Below are 22,536 nucleotides of genomic sequence, written 5' to 3'. Positions count from 1 at the left end.
CTGGGATTCCATCCCCCAATAAAGCAGGAGCTGGTGACTTTTGCCTCAGGCTCTGTTTTCTAGGGAACCCAGACTGAGATACTACAGCTGTGTGACCTCGAGAGATTTACTTAACCTCTCTGAGCTTCAGATGCTGAGACTATAAACGGTAGATAATGACAGAGGATCCTTAATAGGATTGTTGTGGTGCTTAATGAGATAGCACAGGCCACGTACTTGGCTCAACATATGCCAGTTTTCATTAGTATTGTTGCTGTGAGCCGGGTGCTGGATCGTGTCACGGGAAACCAGTTATTCAACACTGAATTCCATGGATATTCACTGAGTGCCAACTTTGTGCTAGCCTTTGCTCCCAAGGAGCTCACAGTCTAGAAAGCAAGGCAGGGAACTAGGTGCTACAGTGTGATTGCTGATGGGTGGAAGACTCAGATGCCACAGTATGGTAGTCAGGGATGGTAATCAGAGGTGGCTTCTCAGGGGAAATGAGGTTAAAGATCTGAAGGATATGTAGTTGTTACAGATGATGGACAGGTGAAGCGTGAAGTGTTCCAGACCGAGGCCACAGCATGGACAAAGGCCTGGTGGTAAGGGAAATCATTTCAAAGACTATACTGGCCCATGTCATCCTCAAGAAGCAGGCAAATTACAAGAGAAACAAAAATGGGTAAGTATGAGCTAATGAAAATGCATGAATATGGTCTTTGCAAAGAAGTGTGTGAGTTCTAGAATGATACTGTGCAGTATGGTAGCCGTAGCCACATGTGACTGTTTAGATTTAAATTAATTAAAATTAAATACAACTTAAAATTCAGATCCTCAGTCCCACTGGCAGCATTTCAAGTGCTCAGTAGTCAACTGTGGCTAATGTTGGACAGTATAGGTGTAAAACATTTCCATCATTGCAGAACATTCTATTGGATAGAGCTGCCAAATCACGACAGAGTCCCTGGAGGAGGATGCAGATCACAGAGAAAGGGTTCTGGGAAAGTCCCGGGGTGGCATTGTCCTCAATCCCCAGAAAGAAAAAAGTCAGAGCTGGGAGGAGGGGTGAGAGTGTTGGCTCTGGAAACAATGCACAATCTGACACCTCTTTGGTTAGGGTATAATCTCTGGGTGTGTGCTGGCTGGCAGCCTCTCACCTGGATGGGAGGATACAGGAATGCGGGGGAAATCGGCTGAGGGGCTGAACCAGGAAGTCCTCCCCCTCTCAAGGCCAGGAGCACCCTGGGAATTGTAGTTTGTCACTTCTGAGATTCCCTCAAAGCTTGACAGATGCAGGAGGGCTGGCGCTGGACTGGGACTGGGCATCTCTTGGGGCAAAGATCTGGGGAGGGCTGGTCCGAGCTGGGGATACGCCTGGGTTTGGGGTTTCTGTGGGTGGTGGCAGAAGGAGGATTGTCTTCTCTCCTCTGGTGAAACACACAATATTTGGTTAAACAGAACCCTCAGTCCACACAGTCTGGTTAATTGAGATTTGCCCGGGAGAGACAGGGAGTTCCTATAAGATTAGAGAAGAGAGATGATGATACACTGCTGTTGGTCATTCATGCATTTAACCCAATATTTATTGCCTTCAGTATTTATTGAATGCTTGCTATGTGCCAAGACCTGCTCTAGGCACTGGGAATCAGGAGTGAACAAAAGGGACAACGTCTCTGCTTCCAGGAGCTTTAGAGAAGGGAGCAGACAAGAACCAATTATTTGCCTTTGCTTCCAGAACATACAGCTGTCTTGTAAAAGCCGTGCTGAAGCGTGGATTTTGACAGATTTAAACTTTCAATGCAACCATTCTCTGTCTCCTGTCCCTAGGGGTGGCAGTCATATTTAAAAATCACTGAGTTGGGTCCTTGATGATTGTGTTGAAGACATCCAGATGATAAAGGAGACTATCCTACAGTGTAAGACAGCACGAGGCCTCTACCTCACCATTTCGAGTCAGTTAGGGAGCCTTAGGCTGCTCCATGGTAAAATGGGGCTGGTGGTGGTCCTCACTTCAAAGGACTGTTGTGCAGATGGAAAGAACTCCTGCAACAGGTGTACCCTCCCTTACACACAGACACCAACAAATCAAGAGAAAGAGGGGGCGAGAGAGCTTCCCACCAATTCTCCCAAAGCCACAATGTGATGTCTGCTGTCTCTTTACCTTTTCTGAGGTTTGACTTACAATAAATGCTTATGATTTTAGGACCTCCAGTTATTCACGCCCAGTGCATTTCCTCGGGAGTCTGTGTCACCAGTGCAATTTGATTTATTTGTGCAATTATTTTTTTGAATGTCTGTAAATTTCACAAGAGCCCAGATATTGCTAGCTGCACCTACTACCACTGGGTGCTTAGGCCCAGCCTACAGTAGGTGCTTAATAAAGAGGGATGGCATGTAAACGAGTGAAAGATAGCAACACGGGCATTTTGTTGTTTAGGGGAGACTTCCTACAAGTCTCTCAACTTGTTCCAAAGTCTTCATACCCCTAGCCCCCCACCGCAACCCAACGGCAGCAGCCGTGCCCCACTCCTCCTCGCCTCCACTGTAGCTTCCCGCCACGCCCGCGGGCTCCGCGGTGCAGTGACCCTGCCGGCCGCGAGGGGGCGCCAGCGCCTCGCGCACGAATTTCCCCTCTGCTCCTAGGCGGGCGACCTCAGCCAGGACGATTCAATGGCCGAAGGTTTACCCAGCGCTCCTGAGTTCCCGGGCTGCCTTAGGCTCTCGGGAGCGTAGGCCCTACGGCAGGCTGGCGCGCGTTGCGGGGGGATCCCACCGAGGTCTCCGGGTGGTCCCGGGAATGCGGTACCACAAGCACGTTCCGAGTCGTGAGCTGCGGGGTCGGCCTTGCAGACTCAGAGCGCTTCCGGGAGGAGTGCTCGCCCCCCACCCCTGACCCGCAACCGCGCTCGCGACCTCTGACCCCCCCGCCCGACAGTCCCCAGGCCTAGGAACCTGCGGCGCTCGCGGGTCCGGCCGGCCACGCTCCGCCCCGGGCCCTTCCGCGCAGGCGCTGACGGCCGCGGTTCCCATGGTGACGGGGGCGCTTCCCCGCCCGAGGCCCCGCCCCCAGCAGGCTAGGCTGCGCGGGGCCGCGGCGGCGCGGGCAGGTGCCGCGGGCTGCGGGCAGGTGGCGGCGCGGCGCGGGCAGGCGGCGGCGGCTGCAGGGTAGGTTGTGCGGCGGCCGCCGGCTGTGGGGGCGGGCTGTCTGTCCCCAGCGCCCGGCCCGCGAAGGGGCTGGGGAGGCGACGGTGGGAGATGGCCGCCAAGTTTCTGCTCGGCTGAGGCCCCGGGAGAAAAGTTGGCAAAGTTGGCCGAGGAAGAGGTGGGGACCCGGTGGATCTCCCACGGCTCTGGGTCTGCGTGGACGGGAGATCCCGATTTGGGAGACTGGGGATCTGTCTTCCGAGACTTGCGAGTGGATCCCGCGGGAAGATCCCGCACAGGGCAGCCAATGGAGCCCGCACCACCAGGCTGAAGACTTGGGAGTCGATCCCAGGAGTGGATCGGGCACCGGCGGCCTGAGGTCCCACTCCATCTCCAGCCTGGGGGTGGCGGGGGTCGGTGACTGGAGACTGGGAGCTAGTCGGATCCCTACCCCTTGTTCCTCCCCCGCCCCCTCCGCTTGTCCGAGCCTTGGCAATGGATTCCGAGAGGAGATCTGGTGGCCCGGAGCTGGGGGATCGCCGGAGATCGGGTACCCAGCCTGGAGCGGCTAGGATCTGGACATCCCTGCGGGTTGGAGGCCCGGAGGTGGGCACTGGGAAGCGGCGGTGCCCGGCGAGGCCGAGCCCGGGGCGAGTGGATCCTGCGGGCAGCGGGGGTGGTGGAGAGCAGCGCGCGGGGCCCCTCGGGCGCCGGGGGTCCGGGGCTCCAGACTTGCCCTCCCCGCCGGGCCTTCGCTTCCCTCCGCGCGCCTTCCCAGGCCTAAGGCGCCCTGATGGGATTAAGGTTCGGTACCCACTACCCGCCCCCCCGGTTCCCGGGCAGGCTTGGAGGGCCCTCATCCCCTTGGCGGCGCCGCTCCGGGCTACAGGCAGGGCCCTCGGGAGGGGAAGTAGCCCGCTGACCCCTACCCGAGCCCTGACCTTTCCACACCCTCCTGGAACACACTCGCTTCGGAGCCGGGGCGCCGCGCCCTGAAGTCCTGCTCTCGTCTTGTAGCGGGGTGTGTGACCTCCGCGCGCCGCCTTAGATGGCCTGGGCTTCCTGCCGGACAGGGCTGAACTTTCTCTAGCCAGGAGCAGCCATTACCTTTTAGAAGGGAAAGGTCTGTACCTGTTGCACAAAGAAAGAGCCCTTTGCTTTGTAGCTTCTTTGTGACCTTGGGGAAAACACTTCACCTCTCTGAGCCCGGTCTCTCCTCGGGGCCAAGTGGGGTGGGATTGGGGGGTCAGAGTGCTCCCTCTTCTGGGTGGCTGGCAGGATTAATAGATGTGATAAAACAGATAGGGGCTCTGTAAATATTAGTGGGCCCTCCTTCTGTGGCACCTTCTTTCCTAGGTCCATCCCCTGCACTTCCCTTCCAGTATCCCAGGCAAGCTCCAGCAAGGCAACTCAATTTCTTTTTAAACTGCAGGATTAGAGAGCTATTTAACTGATTAGCCAAACCCCAGAGCTTTCCTCCTGAGGGGTTTATGGCCCCTCTGATCCTCCTTGCAAGAGAGAAGCTCTGGGGTTTGGCTAATCAGTAACCAGGGCATTTCGACCAGACTTCTCCCTTGGCTCGGCTTTCCTTTTCCTAATCCACGGAGCCTCCTGGACAAACATGCATTCACCTCCAGACCCTGGCATCTCATCCTTGGGACAGTTCCCAAGGGAGCGGTGCGGGCACTAGCTCCGGGCTTGGTGGTTGGAAGGGTAATCGTTTTTATAAACGATTTGTATGCTTGACAAGGGTGCAGTTAACCTGAGAGAAGGGCAGGCTTCCACCACGGGGTCTGGACGCATGGTTCAGCGGTGTGAATGAGCACACTCATTCAATCAGCGTGTGTGTGTCTTGAGCACCTACTGTGTGGCAGACACAGGACAATGTAGGCTCTGTCCTCCTGGCATTACATTCTGGCAGTCCACTGAGGCTGCCATCAAGGCTCATTCTTGATGTTGGGGTTGCAGCCCTCACCCCAGATTCTGAGGGTGGAGGGACACCCCACACACACACACACAGACACACTCAGAGGTCCTGGGGGCTTTCATTCAAGCCTGACCTTGACAGTGAAACAGCCCACTGTCTGGCCCTGAGCATATCTTCCCTCACGGCATCTCCAGAACACATCTCTGACCAATTCAGAAAAAGAACTCCCAAGGAGTATTTTAGATGTGCTTCATTCATTCATTCATTCATGTGTGTGTGCTATGCAATAAATATTTCAAGATGAGGCCAGCAGTCACAGCGTTGAGGGGTAAAGCCTGGTGAAAGAAGGCAGTTGTCTAGAGGGGAGCACTCTGGTAATGGGCAGAGGGTGTGATGCCTCCCTTCTGGCAGGGGGAGAGGTGGGGATCGGGGGTTTAGTTTCTTGGAGAGCTTGCCAGGGGGAGAGGATGGTGTTGCGAGCCAGAAAAAGAGAACAGAATGGCCTGAATACAGGAGGGAGTGTGGGGTGTTGGCAGGAAACGCTGGCCAGGGCCAAGTCAACCATTCGTGGGGGTTAGGACTTTATTCCAGGGCTGTGGGGTGCCGTGAAAGTTTCTCTGTGGGAGAGGGTCAGATGTGTGTTTTGGAAAGCTTGTCTTACTCTTAGGAGGCTCAGAGGCCAGGGGGCTGCTAGAAAAATTAGGATGAGAGGTTGTTGTCTGAACTTGCATATGGACATTGGTCAGTATGATATTTAGGGAGCCATGTGGTTGAAGACCCTTCTGGAGACAGAGCAGTCTCTTGGGAGGAGGGATCCCCCCTCCCTTGAGGGAGGTGGCCTGAAGATCATGCCAGTATTCCATCCAATTCAGCAGACTTTGCTGAGTGCCCCTGCACTACCTGCCCAGGGATGGTTATAAACATCCACATCCTTGGGATGCCACACTTGCACATGGAGCTCATTATTCCCATTTCACAGATGCAGGACTCTGTAATGGGGCAGAGCAGGGATTTAAACTTCCTTCAAACTTGCAGCTTGTGGATGTTTGGAATCTGTAAGGTGGAGTCGATAAACCTCAGACTGGTGTGGCTGAACCAGGGTGCAGCAGCGTAAATAAACCCAGGGAGGCTTCCAGGAGGAGACAGGGATAGAAAAGAGAGGGCACACCTTTCCTGGCTGTGGTTTCGGGTATCGTACTTGGTTTGAGACTCAACTTCCTCATCTGTAAAATGGGCTCACAGTGCGCTACTCCCCCCCTCACTCAAAGGGTCGTTACACGAGTTCAGGGAAGCAGTACACAGGAGTGCCAGGCACCGTGTGTGCACTGGTCTGCGCTCACTAAGTCATGGGTGTGGTAATTACCATTTTGGCTTGTCATCAGATGTGTTTCAGGCACCTCTCCCAACCTGGTGGGGGGGGTGTGTGGGAGGGGGGCTGGGCAGCCACAGGTGACACTTGAGCTGAGTTCTGAAGGATGAGTAGGAGGCAAGGGGAGGACATTCCAGCAGAAGGAGCAGCCCGGGCGAAAGCATAGCTTAACTGGAGAACCGCATACTTATTGGTGGTATGCCCAGAACACAGAGTGTGCTGAATGAATGAAAGATCATCAGGAATAAAAATTCTCTTCACTTTGTGTGAACATTCACTTTGTGTCACTCTAAATGCCCAAGCAGGAAACTTTTTTGTCAGGTTTTGTGACTCTCTAAATGCCCAAGCAGGAAACTTTTTTGCCAGGTTTGGGATATAAGAGGGCAGGAAGGGGTGCCTGGGTGGCTCAGTCCGTTAAGCTTCTGCCTTCTGCTCAGGTCATGATCCTGGGGTCCTGGGCCAGAGCTTCATGTTGGGCTCTCTGCTTAGTGGGGAGTCTGCTTCCCTCTCTCTCCCTCTATGCCCCCCCCCATTCATGTGCTTTCTCTTTCTCTGTCTTAAATGAATAAATTAAAAAAAGAAAAAGAGAGCAGGAAGATCTCTGTCTAGGAGTTCAGTATTCCTTACCCCACTCACTTAGGCAGATAGGACTGTGACCCCCAGAAAAGCCTTGTCCCTCTTAAAACCTCTGTTTCTTCCTCTGTAAAGTGGGATGGTTGGAGAGACTGTAAAGCAGAGAACACAAAAGAATACCAGCTGTTTGCTGAACCCCCCATATGTGCCAGGCTCTGGGCTAAACTCTCTCTCTCTCTCTCTTTTTTTTTTAAATTTTTCACAACAAACTTGGGTGATTCCTGTTAGGGGGACAGTGGGTTTTGGAGTTTATGAAGCTGAGGCTCTGGGAATCCTATCCACTCCCACTGTTCAAACTCCTATCATTTAGAAGCACACTGTTTCATTTCCTTTCCCTTCATGTGATGAATATTTTATTGAGCATCATATATGGGCAATGCAAAAGAGCCTCTGCTCTCAGGAATCCACTCCTCAGGAATCTGGTCAGTTGGATGGGAGGAAAAAAGTGGCGGGGAGGTCTAGGGAGACAGGTATGCAGATGATCATGGATTAACTTCTGCTCCATACCACTGCTCTGTCACTTAATTGCTCAGTTAGATGACCTTTGAAATGTTCTATAGCCTTGTCTCTGTTAAGAATTTAAATATGTCCCCAGAGCGTCATCTTGGGATATTTACATCCCTAAGTCAGAAGTGGTACACACGTGTACACTTATATAGTATATATATAGTACATGTACACTTATATTTGTATTGTGAGAGTAACAAGTAACATAACAAGTACTTCAAAGATGGAAACATGATAGTATTTTTTTTAATTTTTTTTAAAGATTTTATTTATTTATTTGACAGAGAGAAATCACAAGTAGACAGAGAGGCAGGCAGAGAGAGAGAGGGGGAAGCAGGCTCCCTGCTGAGCAGAGAGCCCGATGCGGGACTCGATCCCAGGACTCTGAGATCATGACCTGAGCCGAAGGCAGCGGCTTAACCCACTGAGCCACCCAGGTGCCCCAACATGATAGTATTTTAAGTGACAAGTGAATCTTCCCTCATCAGCCCTTGTCACATTCTATTTATCTAAGTTGTTTTTTTAATTTTTTAAAATTTTTTTTCAAATTTATCTGACGGAGAGAGGGGGAACACAAGCAGGGGAGTGGGAGAGGGAAAAGCAGGCTTCCTGCTGAGCAGGGGGCCCGATGTGGGTCTCGATCCTGGGACCCTGGGATCATGACTTGAGCTGAAGGCAGCTGCTTAACTGACAGAGCCACCAGGTGCATCAGTTATTTTTATGTTCACTCTGGAGCCATGTGGAAGGCATTGAATCTTGGTTTTGCCACTGACAGGCTGTGTGACCCTGGGCAGGTGATTTAACCTCTCTGAGCCCCAGTTTCCTCATTAGTGATCAGAGGTGAATCGAGGGTCTTCCTTCTGAGGATTGCTGTGCAGAGTGAAGGAGAAGGGCCTGGCAGGTGGTCAGTGCTCCGTGTGCAATGATTGTTACCACTCTCGTTACATGTTGTAGTGGAGTCACTACCCTCCGCCTCCTCTACCTCTAGACTTTATGCTCTGAGAAGCAGAAACCCTGTCTGTCTTCACTTGTTTGCTCTGCAAACAGTCATGGAATCAACAGATGAATCCGTCTGTGTAGACATATTCTTTTAACAACAGTGGTGATAAAACAAAGAATTTCACACATACATTAAAAATAGATTTGGATTCTTTCCTGTTTCAGAATGTGTTGACTGACCCTACCCTTTAAAAAGCTGAATTAATACCCCAGTGCCTGAAGGTGCTCTTGGTTATTGAACAGATCCCCTGTGGGTAGGCATCGAGTGGCATGCTTTTTGCTGTGACACACAGCGGTGTAATAGACATCCCTGTTCTGTGTGTTTGCACGCGTCTTGCATTCCGGTTGGAGTAAAGGGGGTTTGAGATGTGGATCTAGCCTGCCCCATTTCCCTCCTGAGCTGTTGAACATTTCACATTCCTCCTGAGGCCGTGGGAGAGAGAGCCTGCTGGTGTATTTTGGGGTTGGGGAGGGGGCAGTGAATGGCTTTGCCTTATAGGTGGCCGTGGGGTAGCATTTGGCGTGACCATAGGGAGGGTGAGGGTTCCTGCAGGCAGCACCCTTTGCAGCCCTTGGGTTGGAACCCAGCCTGCTGGGGGCCATGTCCTGGAAGGTATTTGCCCATTGTACACACAAGCCCACCTGCTTCCCTCTTGATAGGTGGCTTTGTATCTGTCCGGTTTACCTATGATAATACTGTGTAACAAGCATTGGCCAAGTTGCAGTGGGCTTTAATGGCAAACCATTTGTTTCATGTTGCTGGGTCAGCAGATGACTCAGCTGAACTTGACTGGGTTTTGGGGAGCAGCCTGGACATCAAGCTTTGAGTTGGGTGTGTGTCTGCCCCACTTATCTTCATCTTGATACCCAGGCTGTTGGGCAGCCGCTTTTCTGTGATGGATAGTGGATGCTCAGGAGCTCAGTGGGGTCCCGTGGTGCCTCAGAAAATCTCTACCAGGAACTCAGGCAGTGGTGTTCCTTCTGCTCTGATGGTTAAAGCAAGTCACATGGCCGAGCCCAGCAGAAGAACATATACTCTCCCAGTGGAGGCTGAGAGGGAGGGAGTCTGTGTTTCCTGAGCAGTAATACACCCTGTCACAATCAGGTTTCGGGTGGGGGCAGGATGGAGTCTGGGTGGAGGGTCCACCCGGAGAGGGCTTTGAGCATCATGGAGCCTGATTTGTGTGGGACCCATCAGAGGAGGGCTCTTTCTGCATAAGGAGACCTGGTTAGAGCTGATAACCCAGAACAGGCAGTTCACCCGTGTCCTATCTGGGAAATGGGAATAATGTGCCCTTTCAGGCAGAGCTGCTGTGAAGCCCAAACATGATATTGAGCAAGCAGGTGTTTTGTGTCTGTGATGTGAAGTGTGAAGGTGAGGCACCATTATCTTCGTTGACTTTTTTTTTCAAAAAAGATTTATTTATTTGAGAGAGAGAGAGCATGGCGGGGAGGGGCAGAGGGACAGGGAGAGAGTCTTAAGCAGGCTCCATGCTGAGTGTGGAGCCTGACGTGGGGCTTGAGCCCATGACTCTGAACCAAAATCAAAAGTCGAGGGGACGCCTGGGTGGCTCATTTGGTTAAGCAGTTGCCTTCAGCTCAGGTCATGATCCCAGCGTCCTGGGATCGAGTCCCACATCGGGCTCCTTGCTCCGCAGGGAGCCTGCTTCTCCCTCTGACTCTGCCTGCCACTCTGTCTGCCTGTGCTCGCTCTCACTCACGCTCTCTCTCTGACAAATAAATAAATAAAATCTTTAAAAAAAAAAAAAAAAGTCGAACACTTTTCCAACTGTACCGTGCCCCTTGACTGATTTTTGCTTTGGATTCAGTTTCCAGCTGCTCAGGCTGTGGTACCCGCAGCTGGTAAAGCCCAGCTGGGGAGCACAGTGAGGCCAGGGGGAGGCTGGGGAGGAGTCAGATTTACATTCAAATCCCAGCTCTGTCGCTGTGGGTCACATGACTGTCCACTCTCCTAATTACCCCTCGAGCCTCGGTTTTCCTGTCTGTAGAGTGGCCATAGGGTCCATGCTTGTGAACGTTGGTCAGGCTCTGCAACTCTTGGCACGCAGTGGACGACCAACTGCTGGTGCTTGTGAGTGTGACTGGGGTGGAACATGGAATTCTGCAGAACTGGATATTCCCAGTACCCTGTGGGAATATGTATTCAGACTGCCTGGGTTCAAATCCCTGTGCCAACACTGGGTGTGACTCTGGACCAGGCAGTTAAACCTTGGTACCTTAGTTTCCTGTCTGTAAACTGGGAGGAATACTAGCGTCTGCCTTGTTAACTGGGCTAATACGTAGCACGTGCTAATGAATGTATGTGTCAGCATTCTCTTCATTACTGTCTTGTATTATTATTAGTCTGCAAAAGCCCAGGGGGGGTTCCTTCTGCTCCTGGGAACCCACAGGGCTTTGGGAAAAGGCGTGAGGAGAGGGATGCTTCTAGGACCTCAGCTTCTGAGCAGGTGTTCTGCCCCCCTCTGCTGTGGCTAGAGGGCTGTCTGTTAATGGGTCCCTGTTTCTATGACATTCTCTCCCCCAGGGCACGCATTACCTGCTAGGGAGGGACCAGCTGCCCTTATCAACTGCTCTGCACTCTCAAACCGGGGCTCCAGTCCAGCCAGGGAAGAGCCTTGGAAGCCCTGCATTTCAGGAATGTTCCCACTGCCCATGGTGGGAGGGCTCATGGGCTTCAGAAGCCCATGGTTGTGAGGCCACCCAAGCTAGGCACAAGGGGTGGAGGTCACTCAGTCACTCCTTCATGTGTTCCTGCCCAGTCCTGTACTGGGGCAAATGGGATTCTGCTGGGTGTCAGGGGTGGGTTTCTGAAGGAAGCTAGGTGGGCTTGGTAGAGATTCTGGTGTGCTCCATGCATGGGATTCCTGTGTGACCCCAGGCAGGTCGCTTTACCTCTCTAAGCATTTCCTCATCCTCTGATGAGTCTTAGATGGGCCAGGATGTCACTGGAGGCAAGAAAGGAGAGCCTTTTTGACCTGTGTGAACCTGGTGGTCTTCTGCCCGGGCCTCTGTGCCTTCAGAAGTTGCAGGCTGAGGCACCCAGGTGGCTCAGTCAGTTAAGTGTCTGACTCTTGGTTTTGGCTCAGGTCACAATCTCAGGGTTGTGAGATCAAACCTCACATTGGGCTCTCTGCTCAGTGGGGAGCCTACTTGGGATTCTCTCCCTCTCCTTCTCCCCCTGGCCCTTCCCCTGCTTATGCATGCTCTCCCTCCCCTCTCCCTCTCTTTAAAAATAAAAAATAAAATCTTGGGGGAAAAAAAAAAGAAGTTTGGGGTTGATGAGTGAGGCTGCCTTTCTTCCACTGGCTGAGACTTGGCTTTTGAGAACATTGCTGTTATTTATAGTGAAATAAAACCAAGAAGTAGAGAGTATTCGTTCTCTCCTAGGCATTGTGCTCATCTGTGTTTCTTGTGATTCTCATGTCCCCATTTGACAGAAGAGGCTCAGAGAGAGAGTTGCGTGCCCAGGGTCCCTGCGGGGAAGGGTGAATGCAGGTCTAGGCAGCCTGACCACAGCACGTGGGTCCTGACCCCCTCCCCCTGCTGCCTCCCGAGGGGGTAAAGCAGGACAGAGCTGGACCATCCTGGCTGTCTGTCCTCTCTCCCTCACATCATTGCTGTGTGACTTTGGGCAAGTGACTTGGCCTCTGAGCGAGCCTCAGTTCTCATCTGCAGAAAGAAGATGCTAGGGTTTTCCCTGTGGGGTCCTTGTGGGACAGGGTGAGATAACCGTATAAAGCTCCCTGCACTTGCTAGGCATTTGTAAGATGGGAACCCTTCCCCATATAAGATCACCTGGGGGGTCTTTAAAACCAAAGTGTGTAAGATACACCAAGGACTTGCTTTGTAAATCATGATATGAATCTCTCTAACTTGTGGTAGCGGCAGAAATAGTAACAGACACTATAATAAGAAAGAAGAGTTAGCTAGGATTGACTGCTTCGTATATTCCAGCTCCTTGGGTGGACACGTGGGTTTGTTCTTTATTTTATCTCATCCTTAACGGGATCCCTTCTTCAGCCTGTAGAGACAGGTGTTAGTGTCGTTCCCATTTTACAGATGAGGAAGCCGAGCCTCTGAGAGCCCGAGCACTGCCCCCCACCCCACCTCACAGCTAGTGGCAGGCAAGGAGCCCTGGAGCCCCTTTGTGTGTGAGTGTCATCGGTGGTGTCCCGCTCGTGGGGGACCCAGCTGTATTTTCAAAGGCTCCGGGTCAGGCTGCAGCTCCTTGCCCAGTGTTTATAGTTCTTTTCTTTTTTGTTTTGTGTCCTCAGTGACGAAAGCCCTTTCTGGGACCTGCCTGTTTACCAAGGGGGCGGTGAGACACTGCTGGGGGGAAGGAAACTCAGGGTGTACAGGGCTCTTGGCAGAAGAGGATGCCAGTAGGCACACTGGGGACCCTGAGGTAAGTGTGTGAACTGGCGCCGGCAGACCTGCCCGGACGCGAAGCCTGGGCCTTGGTGGGCGCTGTGCCCGCAGAGTGCAGCCCTGGGCCCTGGGCCGGCCATTGCTGGGGGTGGATCTCCCAGGGCCCTTTGGCCTGGGAAGCTGCCCACGATCATCTCTTTCATTTTAGGTCCCAGCCTGGAAACTTTTGCCTTTGTTTCTGGAACTGACCACCTGCTCTCCTGGGACTGTACTTGGCATGTGAAGAGATCGTAGGTCATGGGAGAGAACACAGAGTGTCAGAGAACCAAGTTCTGGGCCAGAAGTCAGGACTTGGTTCTAACACCAGCTACTCTGCTATGTGTCCTTGAATGAGCCCCTATTCCTCTCTGGGCCTCTTTCACCAGGGAAGGGCAACTGGATGGGTCGCTCCCAGAAGCTTCTTACTTGCTCAGTTTGAGGTAGAAGTGGCAGAGGTCGGATTTGAACTCAGGCCTGTCTTCTGTAAACCCAGACCTCCTATGATAATGCTCGAGGAGGCCTGATGCCTTCTCCCCATCTTCTGCTGGCCCTGTGGGAAATACCTTCTCTCCCCTGAGAATTTCCATTGCAGTGCTTCCTTTCCTCCCCTGGGACAGTTGATCCTTTTCTTCTTTGTTATTGATTAAGCACCCGCTGTGTACCAGGGCCTGTGCCCGGGGCTGGGGCTGCTTGGGATGCAGACTCCTGCCCTCTCAGGGGAGCAAGACGAGAAAGCAGAGAATGGCGTGCTCAGGGCTCTAATGGGAAGCCAGGCGTCCCATTCTCCCGGTCCCCCTTCTGTCAGCTTTGCAGCCAAACTGGTTCCCATGGTGCTCCCGATATTTGGGGATGCTAATTGGCAACTAGCAGACCACCATCTTGGAGAGGCGACAGGTGCCTGATGACTGTGTGTCGGCACGAGCTCCGGAAAGGAGGCCCTCAAGCCTCCCAGGATCGCCTTTGTCCATGTGCCTTAATCACAGCCCCTCTGCTTTTCCTTAGTCCGGTTCGCTAAAAGTGGCAGTTTGTTGGAAAAGGGTTTTTTGGAATGCCCAGCATGCTGCTTGACCCAGCAGCCCAAGTGTGAGCCATCTGCCCTGGCTTTCATTGGGGTCACCTGGGCTTCCACAGGGGCTCTCTGGTGTGTCACCTAGTTCCTGTTCTGAGGCCTGAGTCACCCTCAAAAGGTGGCTCTTCCATGGGCAGCGGCAGCGGCCTGAAGACACTGCCCAGGTTTGGAGCCATGCGGCCCTGGCAGTTGGGTCCACAACCACAGGAGTGGCTTCCCTTCTCGGCCTCAGTGTTCACACCTGTGAAATGGGGATGCTAACGCCTGCCTCTGAGGTTGGTGGGGAGGTCTCAGCGAGGTCACTGGGTGAACGTGGGGTAGAAAGGGAGTTGCTGTCTGTTCTGTCCGTTCTGTTCTGTCCTGTCGGGTGGTTGGGTGGTGCTGTTAGGTAAGCCCCCTCCCCCCGGGTGCATGCCTCTCCTGGGAGTACTGGAGTGTTCTCATACCTTCATAGTTACCTTTGGTGAGTCGTTCTGCCTTATTTGGCTGTCCCCTCCACACCTGGCATGTAGTGGCTTGAGATTACTACTTGTTAAGTGACTCTTGTTTCATTTAATTTTTATCCTCTCTTTGTCCTTGTTAGAATGCCCTTACATTATATACATTTACATTATAATACAATACTTTTTTTCTCATTGTGGAGCATTTAGAAATATGGATAATCCAAAAGGAGGAGAATAAACTCTTAAGCTTAAACTTAACTCTTAAACTTCTAAAGATAACCAGTGGCAATGTTTTGAAGTATGATTTCTAGACTTTTCGGTCACACTGTGCATACGTACCGACGACTGAAAGATGTTGGCACCTTGTCTTGGGTTTCAGACTGTTGTCTTAATTCTCAGCTGACTTGGTTCCAGTCCTGGCTCTGGAACCTCCTAACTGTGTGACCTTATGCAGGTCATGTCCCCTCTCTGAGCCTCCACTTCTCTGCAAAGGGAGGCTGCCCGAGGATTCAGTGGGTTAATGTAGGGCAGGGATTAGAGGTGCATGGCGAACAGCAAATGCATAGTTTCTGCTAGCTATCATTTTATATATGTGTGTATTTTTTTTCTGGTGTTGAGCAGTGAGCCCCTTTCCAGGAATGTTGGGGTATGCCACTGGTGAATTTGGACATTAGGCTCGGGGGACCCCCGGACCTCCTCCGGGAAGTGCCCCGTGCTGCTCCCTTTCAGGTCAGAGATGGGGGCTCAGGGTGGAGCTTGGGCCGGGTGTGTTGGCCCACACAAAGTGTTCTGGATGCTCTTACAAGCCAGTCCTGATCCTTATCACTCAGGGACGTTTCCTGTCCCCGCGGAGGCCTGGGTGTTGTCCAAGTTACAGCAGCTGGATGGTCCCAGGGGGCTGGAAGTGGCCCCCTGTAAGATGAGCTCACCAGGCACCCTTCCTCGTCCTCCCCTAGCTGTGGCTGGGATGTGAGGCTGGGCTCAGCTCCCCCTGGAACGAAGGGCAGGGTCAGCTATCGACCTCTAAGTAGGGCTGAAAACTTGGAAGTCACCTGGACATCAGTGGGACCCAGAGGGCTAGAGACAGGAAGTGGTTAGTGGGACCTGGTTTTCAGAGGTGAGTCTAGGGTTGGCGATACCCATGGAGGCACATGATGTCGCTCCTGACTTGCTCTGGAAACCTGGGTGAGTTAGGCAACCCACCCTCAGTTTCCTTGTCTGTAAAATGGGGCTAGTAGGAGGTCTCTCCTTAGAAGGTGGTTGTGGCACAATATGTGAAGGCTGCTGGCAGGGCCATGTTCACAGTCAGGGCCCTCTCCCAGTTATCGTCATTTGGAACGTTTGTAACAGAAACACTGATCGAGTGCTTACTGTGATCATCACAGTGAATCCTCGTCGGGAACTGTCACTGCAGTTGCTAATAACACTCCTGTCTTGCCATCTGATTCCACATTGCTTGGAGGTCTTTCTCCCCCGCCCCACTTTTGTTACTTGTATTTTAGAGAGCGAGAACATGTGTGAGCCAGTGGAGGGACGGAGGGAGAGAGAGAATCCTAAGCCGACTCTGTGCTGAGCACGGAGCCTGATGCAGGGCTCGATCCCACGACCCTGGGATTCTAAGATGAGCCAAAACCAAGAGTCGGAAGCTCAACCAACTCAGCCATCCAGGGGCTCCCTGCTTGAGAGGACGTTTACCCAGGACTCCACACCCTTGACTGTGTGATAAGCCATCCAGCATGCAGTAAGCAATCAATAATAGGCCACCACTGGTGGTTCGCTCTTTATTTTGCTAGTGCTCCGTGGGGCTGTTTATATGCAAGGCCAGTGACCCAGCCCAACACCCATAATTGGGAGCGCCTGCCCCTGGGGCTGATTCTGAAACCCATGACTTGTTTGCATTGTCCATTGCCTCCCATTAGTGGTGCCCCAGGCTCCATTCAGCCACCTCAGCTGCTCTGAAGGATGGCTGCTGAATCCTGGGGGTACCCCTGGGATTCTCCAGATCAAATATTGTCCTCCCAATGGCATGGCACCTCCCAGATGTCTCCCAAACTTGCGAATGTGTCATCTGGCTCTTGTGGGATGTGGTACTGAATGCGCCACCAGAAACTGTATTTTTGGGGGGCTGGACCACAGAGCGAGGAGTCTGGGGGGAGGCAGTGTTGAGGAGCCTCGTGTGCTGCTGGCTTGGGCTATGACCTGGGCGTCTCCTTGACCTGGCTGTGCCCTTCATGATCCACGGTCTCCAGATGGGTTTCTTGGACAGTGCTCCCGCGGGGAGCACGATCCTGAGGGATTTCTGCTTCCAGAGTGTGTCTAGTGTGAGGGGGTAGCTGTAAAGTAGGCGGCTGGACCGGGCCTGAAACCCAAGATGATGCTAGAGAGAAATGCTAAGCTCGAAGTGTAACTGTGTGGGTGGTTCTTATTACAAAAACAATATAGAGTTATTGTAGAGGGCGGTTCTTATTGCAAAAACAATCCAGATTCGTTGTAGAACACAAGCAAAACACACACATACATCAAACACCCCACCAAAATCAACCAAAATGTGAACCACCTAGATATATATTACAGCACTTAATGATAGCTAAAATAATATGATTAATGTTCATTGAGCACTCACTAAATGCTTTACATGCTTTATTTCATTTCACCTATTCAGAATACCATACTTTCGCCCATTTCAGACAACCATATTCATGAGAGATTTGAATTCAGGACCCTGTATTCATGAACACATGGTCGGAACCACTGAAGGATGTGGTCCTCCATTAATTCTTCCATTTGTCCTCCATCTACTTTTCCATTCCTTCTTCTATCCATCCTTCTTTTTACGCATCTATTTTTTTCCTATCCACTGACCCATCTACCCATCCGTCCATTGATCCATCCATCCATTCTTCCATCCTTCCACCTACCTATCCATCCAACTATCCATCTATCCATTCACCCCCTTTAATTTACCCGCCATCTCTCTGTCCATCAGTGTATACATCATGCATCCATATATCCACCCATCTACCCATTCTTCCTTCTGCCCTTTCACCCATCCATCCATGTACCCATGTGTGCATACATCCATTCACCCACCTGCTTACTCCTCATCCATCCATGCCTCCATCCATGCATCCATGCATCCATGCATCCATCCATGCATCCAGGCCTCCATCCATCCATCCATGCATCCATTCATCCATCCATGCAACTATTTATTGAGCACTTGCTCTGTCCCAGGCACCTCTGTATTACGTATATGACAGGATTCAGTGCCTTTATGGGCCAGACATTCTAGTGGGGAAGGAAGCAGGTTCACGGTCCCATTAATAAGACAGGCAGTTTTATTTAATTTTTATTTTACTTACTTATTTTTTTGAGAATTGGGGGAGAGTGGGGACAGGGCAGAGGGAGAGGGAGGAAGCGAATCTTATGCAGGCTCCATGCCCAGCATGAGCCCGATGCAGGGCTCATCTCACAACCCTGAGACCTTGACCTGAGCTGAAATCAAGAATCAGATGCTTAACTGACTGAGCCACCCAGGAGCCCCAATATCTGTTTTAGATGGGAATAAGGGAATGACTCTGAGGAAATTAACTTTGAGCTGAAGTGACCTGAAGGCAACAAAAGGGCTGTCTGAAGAGCCTGGGTGGGAGGAAGGGTTCTGGGCAGAAGAACTGACAAGTGCAAAGGCCCTAAGATAGGAGCAAGTTGGAAATGCTAGAAGAACCAAAGGAGCAGAGGAAGCTGGGCGGGAGGTAGAGTGCAGGGTAACATGGGGTTGATGGTAAGCGTGGAGGCCCTTCGTGATAGGATGTGGGTTTGGGTTTTAAAGAGATTCTTCTGGCTGCCTAGCAGAGAATTACTTCAGGTTGAGGCAGGGAGGAAGCCTGGAGGACAGGGAGGAGGTGGTTGTCCCACAGGTGACAGAGGATGAGGGCAGAGGTGGAGGAGAGCCCTCCCCAAGACCATTCCCCCCCACACCTGCCCCTCTGCAGTCTGAAAATTATGTATTTTTTCTCTAATGTCTATCTCCCCTATGGGACTAGAACCCTCAGGAGGGCAGGGACTTTGTCTAGTTCACTGTCCTGTCCCCAGAACAGTGCCTGACATACAGCAGGTGTGCTCAGTAAATATTTGTCCGATGAATGACTGGTGTGTCCCAAAGAAAATCTGGGTGAAAATCACAACGAGGAGGGTGAATAATAGTGATGACCAGATAAAATAGCCTATGTGGAAAGCACTGTGCTGGGCTCCTGCCTTTCTGTCAGCCCTCCCCCTGCCCCCCTGTGCCTCCCTTGCTAGGCTGGACCTCAGGGAATATTGGCAGCTCCTGGAGGCCCTATTGTCTGGCAGGCCATCAGCCAATCCCTGGCTGGTTCAGGTCTGGTTCACTTTCAGGAAAGAACTTCTCAGCCTGGGTGGGGCAGGCTCGGGTTGGGCCTCTTGACTGGGTAGGAGGGACTTGTGTGCAGTTGAAGACAGAGGTTCAGAGGGCAAGCCCTGGTCTTCCTAGCCTGTGACCTCAGGCATGTCCTGTCCCCTCCGTAAGGCTCAGTTTGTTTGCAGAGCCATGGGGATGACCAGTAACAATGCTGACGTCTATCTATCCCCCGGGATACCCCAGACACTGATAGTTCACGTAGTTCTTATGGTGGCTCCAGGAGGTGGAAACTCTTCTTGTTCCTGTTTTCCAGATTAGGACCCTGAGAACTGGAGAAGCAAAGTCGAGCCCCTGTGCCCACGCAGGAGGTGTGACTTGAACACACTCATAGCTTGTGCTTTGAGGATCTAACGTATCAATCCCTTGTTTCCCAAGTTCTGGTCATTCTTGTATCACCTTGAGGTTTGTTCCTATTTCTGTTCCACCTGGAGTGTTCCTCAGTTAACCTCCTTCTTGAACTTGACTCACCTTTTTAACAGCAGTTTTATCGAGATAGAATTCACATACTATATGATTCATCCAGTTAAAGTGCCTGGTGGGCTCAGTCAGTGGAGCATGTAACTCTGAATCTCAGGGTTGTAAGTGCCAGCCCCATGTTGGGTACAGAGATGACTTAAAAACAAAATCTTAAAAAAAAGTATACAGGGGTGCCAGTCAATTAAATGTCTGCCTTCAGCTTGGTTGTAATCCCAGGGTCTTGGGATTGAGCCCCACATTGGGCTCCCTGCTCAGTTGGGGAGCCTGCTTCTCCCTTTCCCACTCCCCCTGCTTGTGTTCCCTCTCTTGCTATGTCTCTCTCTGTCAAATAAAATCTTAAAAAAAAAATAAAGTATACAAATTCAGATTACAGTTAAAAATAGAAATATGGTACAAACTTTCAGTTATAAAATAAATCACAGAGGGAAAAGTACAGCCTAGGGAGTGTGGTTAATAAGACTGTAATAATGTCATTTTGTGACAGACGGTGACTACACTTAACTGTGATGAGCACTGAGTAATGGAGGGAATTGTTGAATCATTATGTTGTACACCTGAAACTAACAATATTATGTTAATTATATGTCAGTAAAAAAAAAGAGAAATACCACATGACCCAGCAGTTCCACTTCTAGGTATTTATCTGAAGGAAACAACACACTGAGTCAAAAAGATATAGGCATCCCGTGTTAGTTGCAACATTATTTATAATACGTAAGGTATGGAAGCAACTTATGGGTCCATGGATGGGTGAGTGGATAAAGAAGATGTGGGCTATAGACAAGGGAATATTATTCAGCCATTAAAATGAACACCATTTGTGACATGGATGGACCTTGAGGGCATTATGCTCAATGAAATAAGAAAAAGATAAATACCATATGATTTCACTTCTATGTAAAATCTAAAAAAAATCCCCCCCCCAAACAATCAAACAATCAAAACAAACCAAGCTCATACATACAGAGAACAGATGGGTGGTTGCCAGAGGTGGGGCTGCGGCGGGAGGAGGAAAATGGGTGAAGGGGGTAAATACAAACTTCCAGCTGTAAAATCAATTTGGGAATGCAGTGTCAGCATGGGGACTCTAATTCATGATACCGTATGGCATATTTGAAAGTTGCTAAGAGAACAGATCCTAAAAGTTCTCATCACAAGAAGAAAAAAATTTTTTTTAACTATGGTGATGGATGTTAGCTAGCACTACGGCGGTGATCATTTCACAATGTATTCAGGTATCAAATCATTGGGCTTCCTGGGTGGCTTAGTCGGTTGAGTGCCTGACTCTTAGTTTTGGCTCAGGTCACAATCTCAGGGTCATGGAATCGAGCGCTGCGGCGAGCTCTGCACTAAGCTCAGCATCAACTTGAAATTCTCCTTCTCCCTCTGCCCCTCCTGTTTGTGTTCTCTCTCTCTCTCTCTCTCTCAAATAATTAATAAATAGTGAATCATTATGTTGAGTCCCTGAAGTGATTATGTTTTATGTCAATTAGACTTCAGTAAAAAAATAAAAGTACATAAAAGCAAAAAAAAAATTTTAATGATTTTATTTACCCATTTGAGAGACAGAGAGAGCGCGCATGAGCAGGGAGGAGCAGAGGGGAGGGAGAGGGCGAGAAAATCTGAAGCAGAATCTGCTCTGAACACAGAGCCCAACGTGGGGCTCGATCCCATGACCCTGAGATCATGACCTGAGCTGAAACCAAGAGTTGGATGCTTAACTGACTGAGCCACCCAGGCGTCCCCAAAGAAAAAAAATTTAAAAAGTGTACAATTCAGTGGTTTTTATATTCACAGAGTTCTGCAACCTTCACCATGATCAATTTTAGAGCACTGTTATGACCAGGTGAAGAAACCAGGTACATATTAGCTATCATTGCCTCCTTCCCTCCAATGACCACAGCTGTGGGTATACTGGCATTCATCTCCTTTCTGTCTCTAATGATTGGCCTGTTTTGGATATTTCCTGTAAATAGACTCATACAATGTGTGGCCTTTGCTGACTGACTTTGCTTTCACTTGGCATAATGTTTTCAGGGTTCCCCATGTTGTAATGTGTATCAGGACTCCATTCCTTTTTGTGGCTGCATAATATTCCATTGTGTGGATATACCACATGCTGACTTGTTTTTTAAAAACTTAAACATTTTATTTTTAAAAAAGATTTTATTTATTTATTTTAGAGAGAAAAAATGAGAGAGATAGAGCACAAGAGAGGGGATGGTCAGAGGGAGAAGCAGACTCCCTGCTGAGGAGGGAGCCTGACGTGGGACTTGATCCTGGTACTCCACGATCATGACTTGAGCTGAAGGCAGTTGCTTGATCAGCTGAGCCACCCAGGTGCCCCCAAAACTTAAACATTTTAAGGATGTTCGATGGGCTAGTTATATTTGATGTAACACACATGGAAAGATATCACACACACGCTCTGACATACTTGGGACATTGCCTTATGAACTAAGGCAAGCTGCCTGCTTTTTATATTCGGGATTTGGAAGCAGGTGCAACAAGGTTTACGCTCTTCCCATGGAGGAGGAAAGCACACCCTGTTGCGCTCAGTTTTGTCAACACTTATTATGCTCGGGCTGCACACTGCGCCCATCCACATATTGGGTTGAAACAACAACATGCTGGTTTTGGAGGTCAGCATGGGTGGAATATGCTCCCATATGGTGGAATGCTCAATGAAATAACTGTGAATTTCATAGGGTACACCCTTTGGATGGCCCCACCAGGTGGGCGATAGCAAACCCTTTTTCCAGATGAGAACAGGGAGGGTCAGGGAGGAAGGTGACTCAGCAAGCGGACCCACTGTCCCCGCTCATTTCCCTTGGCCTTCCTTGGCACTGGGCAGTGCCAGTGGGCACTTTTTTTGATTCAGCAGTGGGAATGGGTTTCCCTGCACCATCCACACCCTCCTTGCTGCAGTGTGGCCATCTGTGTGCCTGGTGGTACACACTGGCCAGGCAGCTGCCTGGGGACCCGCCAAGTGTCCCAGTCCCTGGTCTTCAGGACTTCTGACAGCCTGGTTCTCCCTCTCCCTGCCCTGCAGCCCTGGGAGGGGCAATGCTGAGCCATCATGTCCCCCTGGGGAGGATCGCTCCACATTTGGCAGTGCCC

At 50.9% G+C, this 22,536-nt stretch overlaps 1 protein-coding gene across 1 annotated transcript in view; it reads left to right on the top strand.

Annotated features, from left to right (window-relative positions):
* Positions 1-3,684: 3,684 nt before the first annotated feature.
* The window catches only part of KIAA1671 (KIAA1671 ortholog), a 183,774-nt gene continuing 164,922 nt past the window's right edge, over positions 3,685-22,536 (top strand). The window contains exon 1 of the mRNA XM_044244043.1: positions 3,685-3,732. The gene's annotated coding sequence lies outside the window, so the exon portion shown is untranslated. The remainder of the gene's footprint in view (positions 3,733-22,536) is intronic.

Source organism: Neovison vison, chromosome 3 (genome assembly GCF_020171115.1).
Source record: "Neovison vison isolate M4711 chromosome 3, ASM_NN_V1, whole genome shotgun sequence".
Classification (NCBI taxonomy): domain Eukaryota; kingdom Metazoa; phylum Chordata; class Mammalia; order Carnivora; family Mustelidae; genus Neogale; species Neogale vison.
Note: the sequence above shows the minus strand (reverse complement) of the source record. Positions and strands in the feature narration are given on the sequence as shown.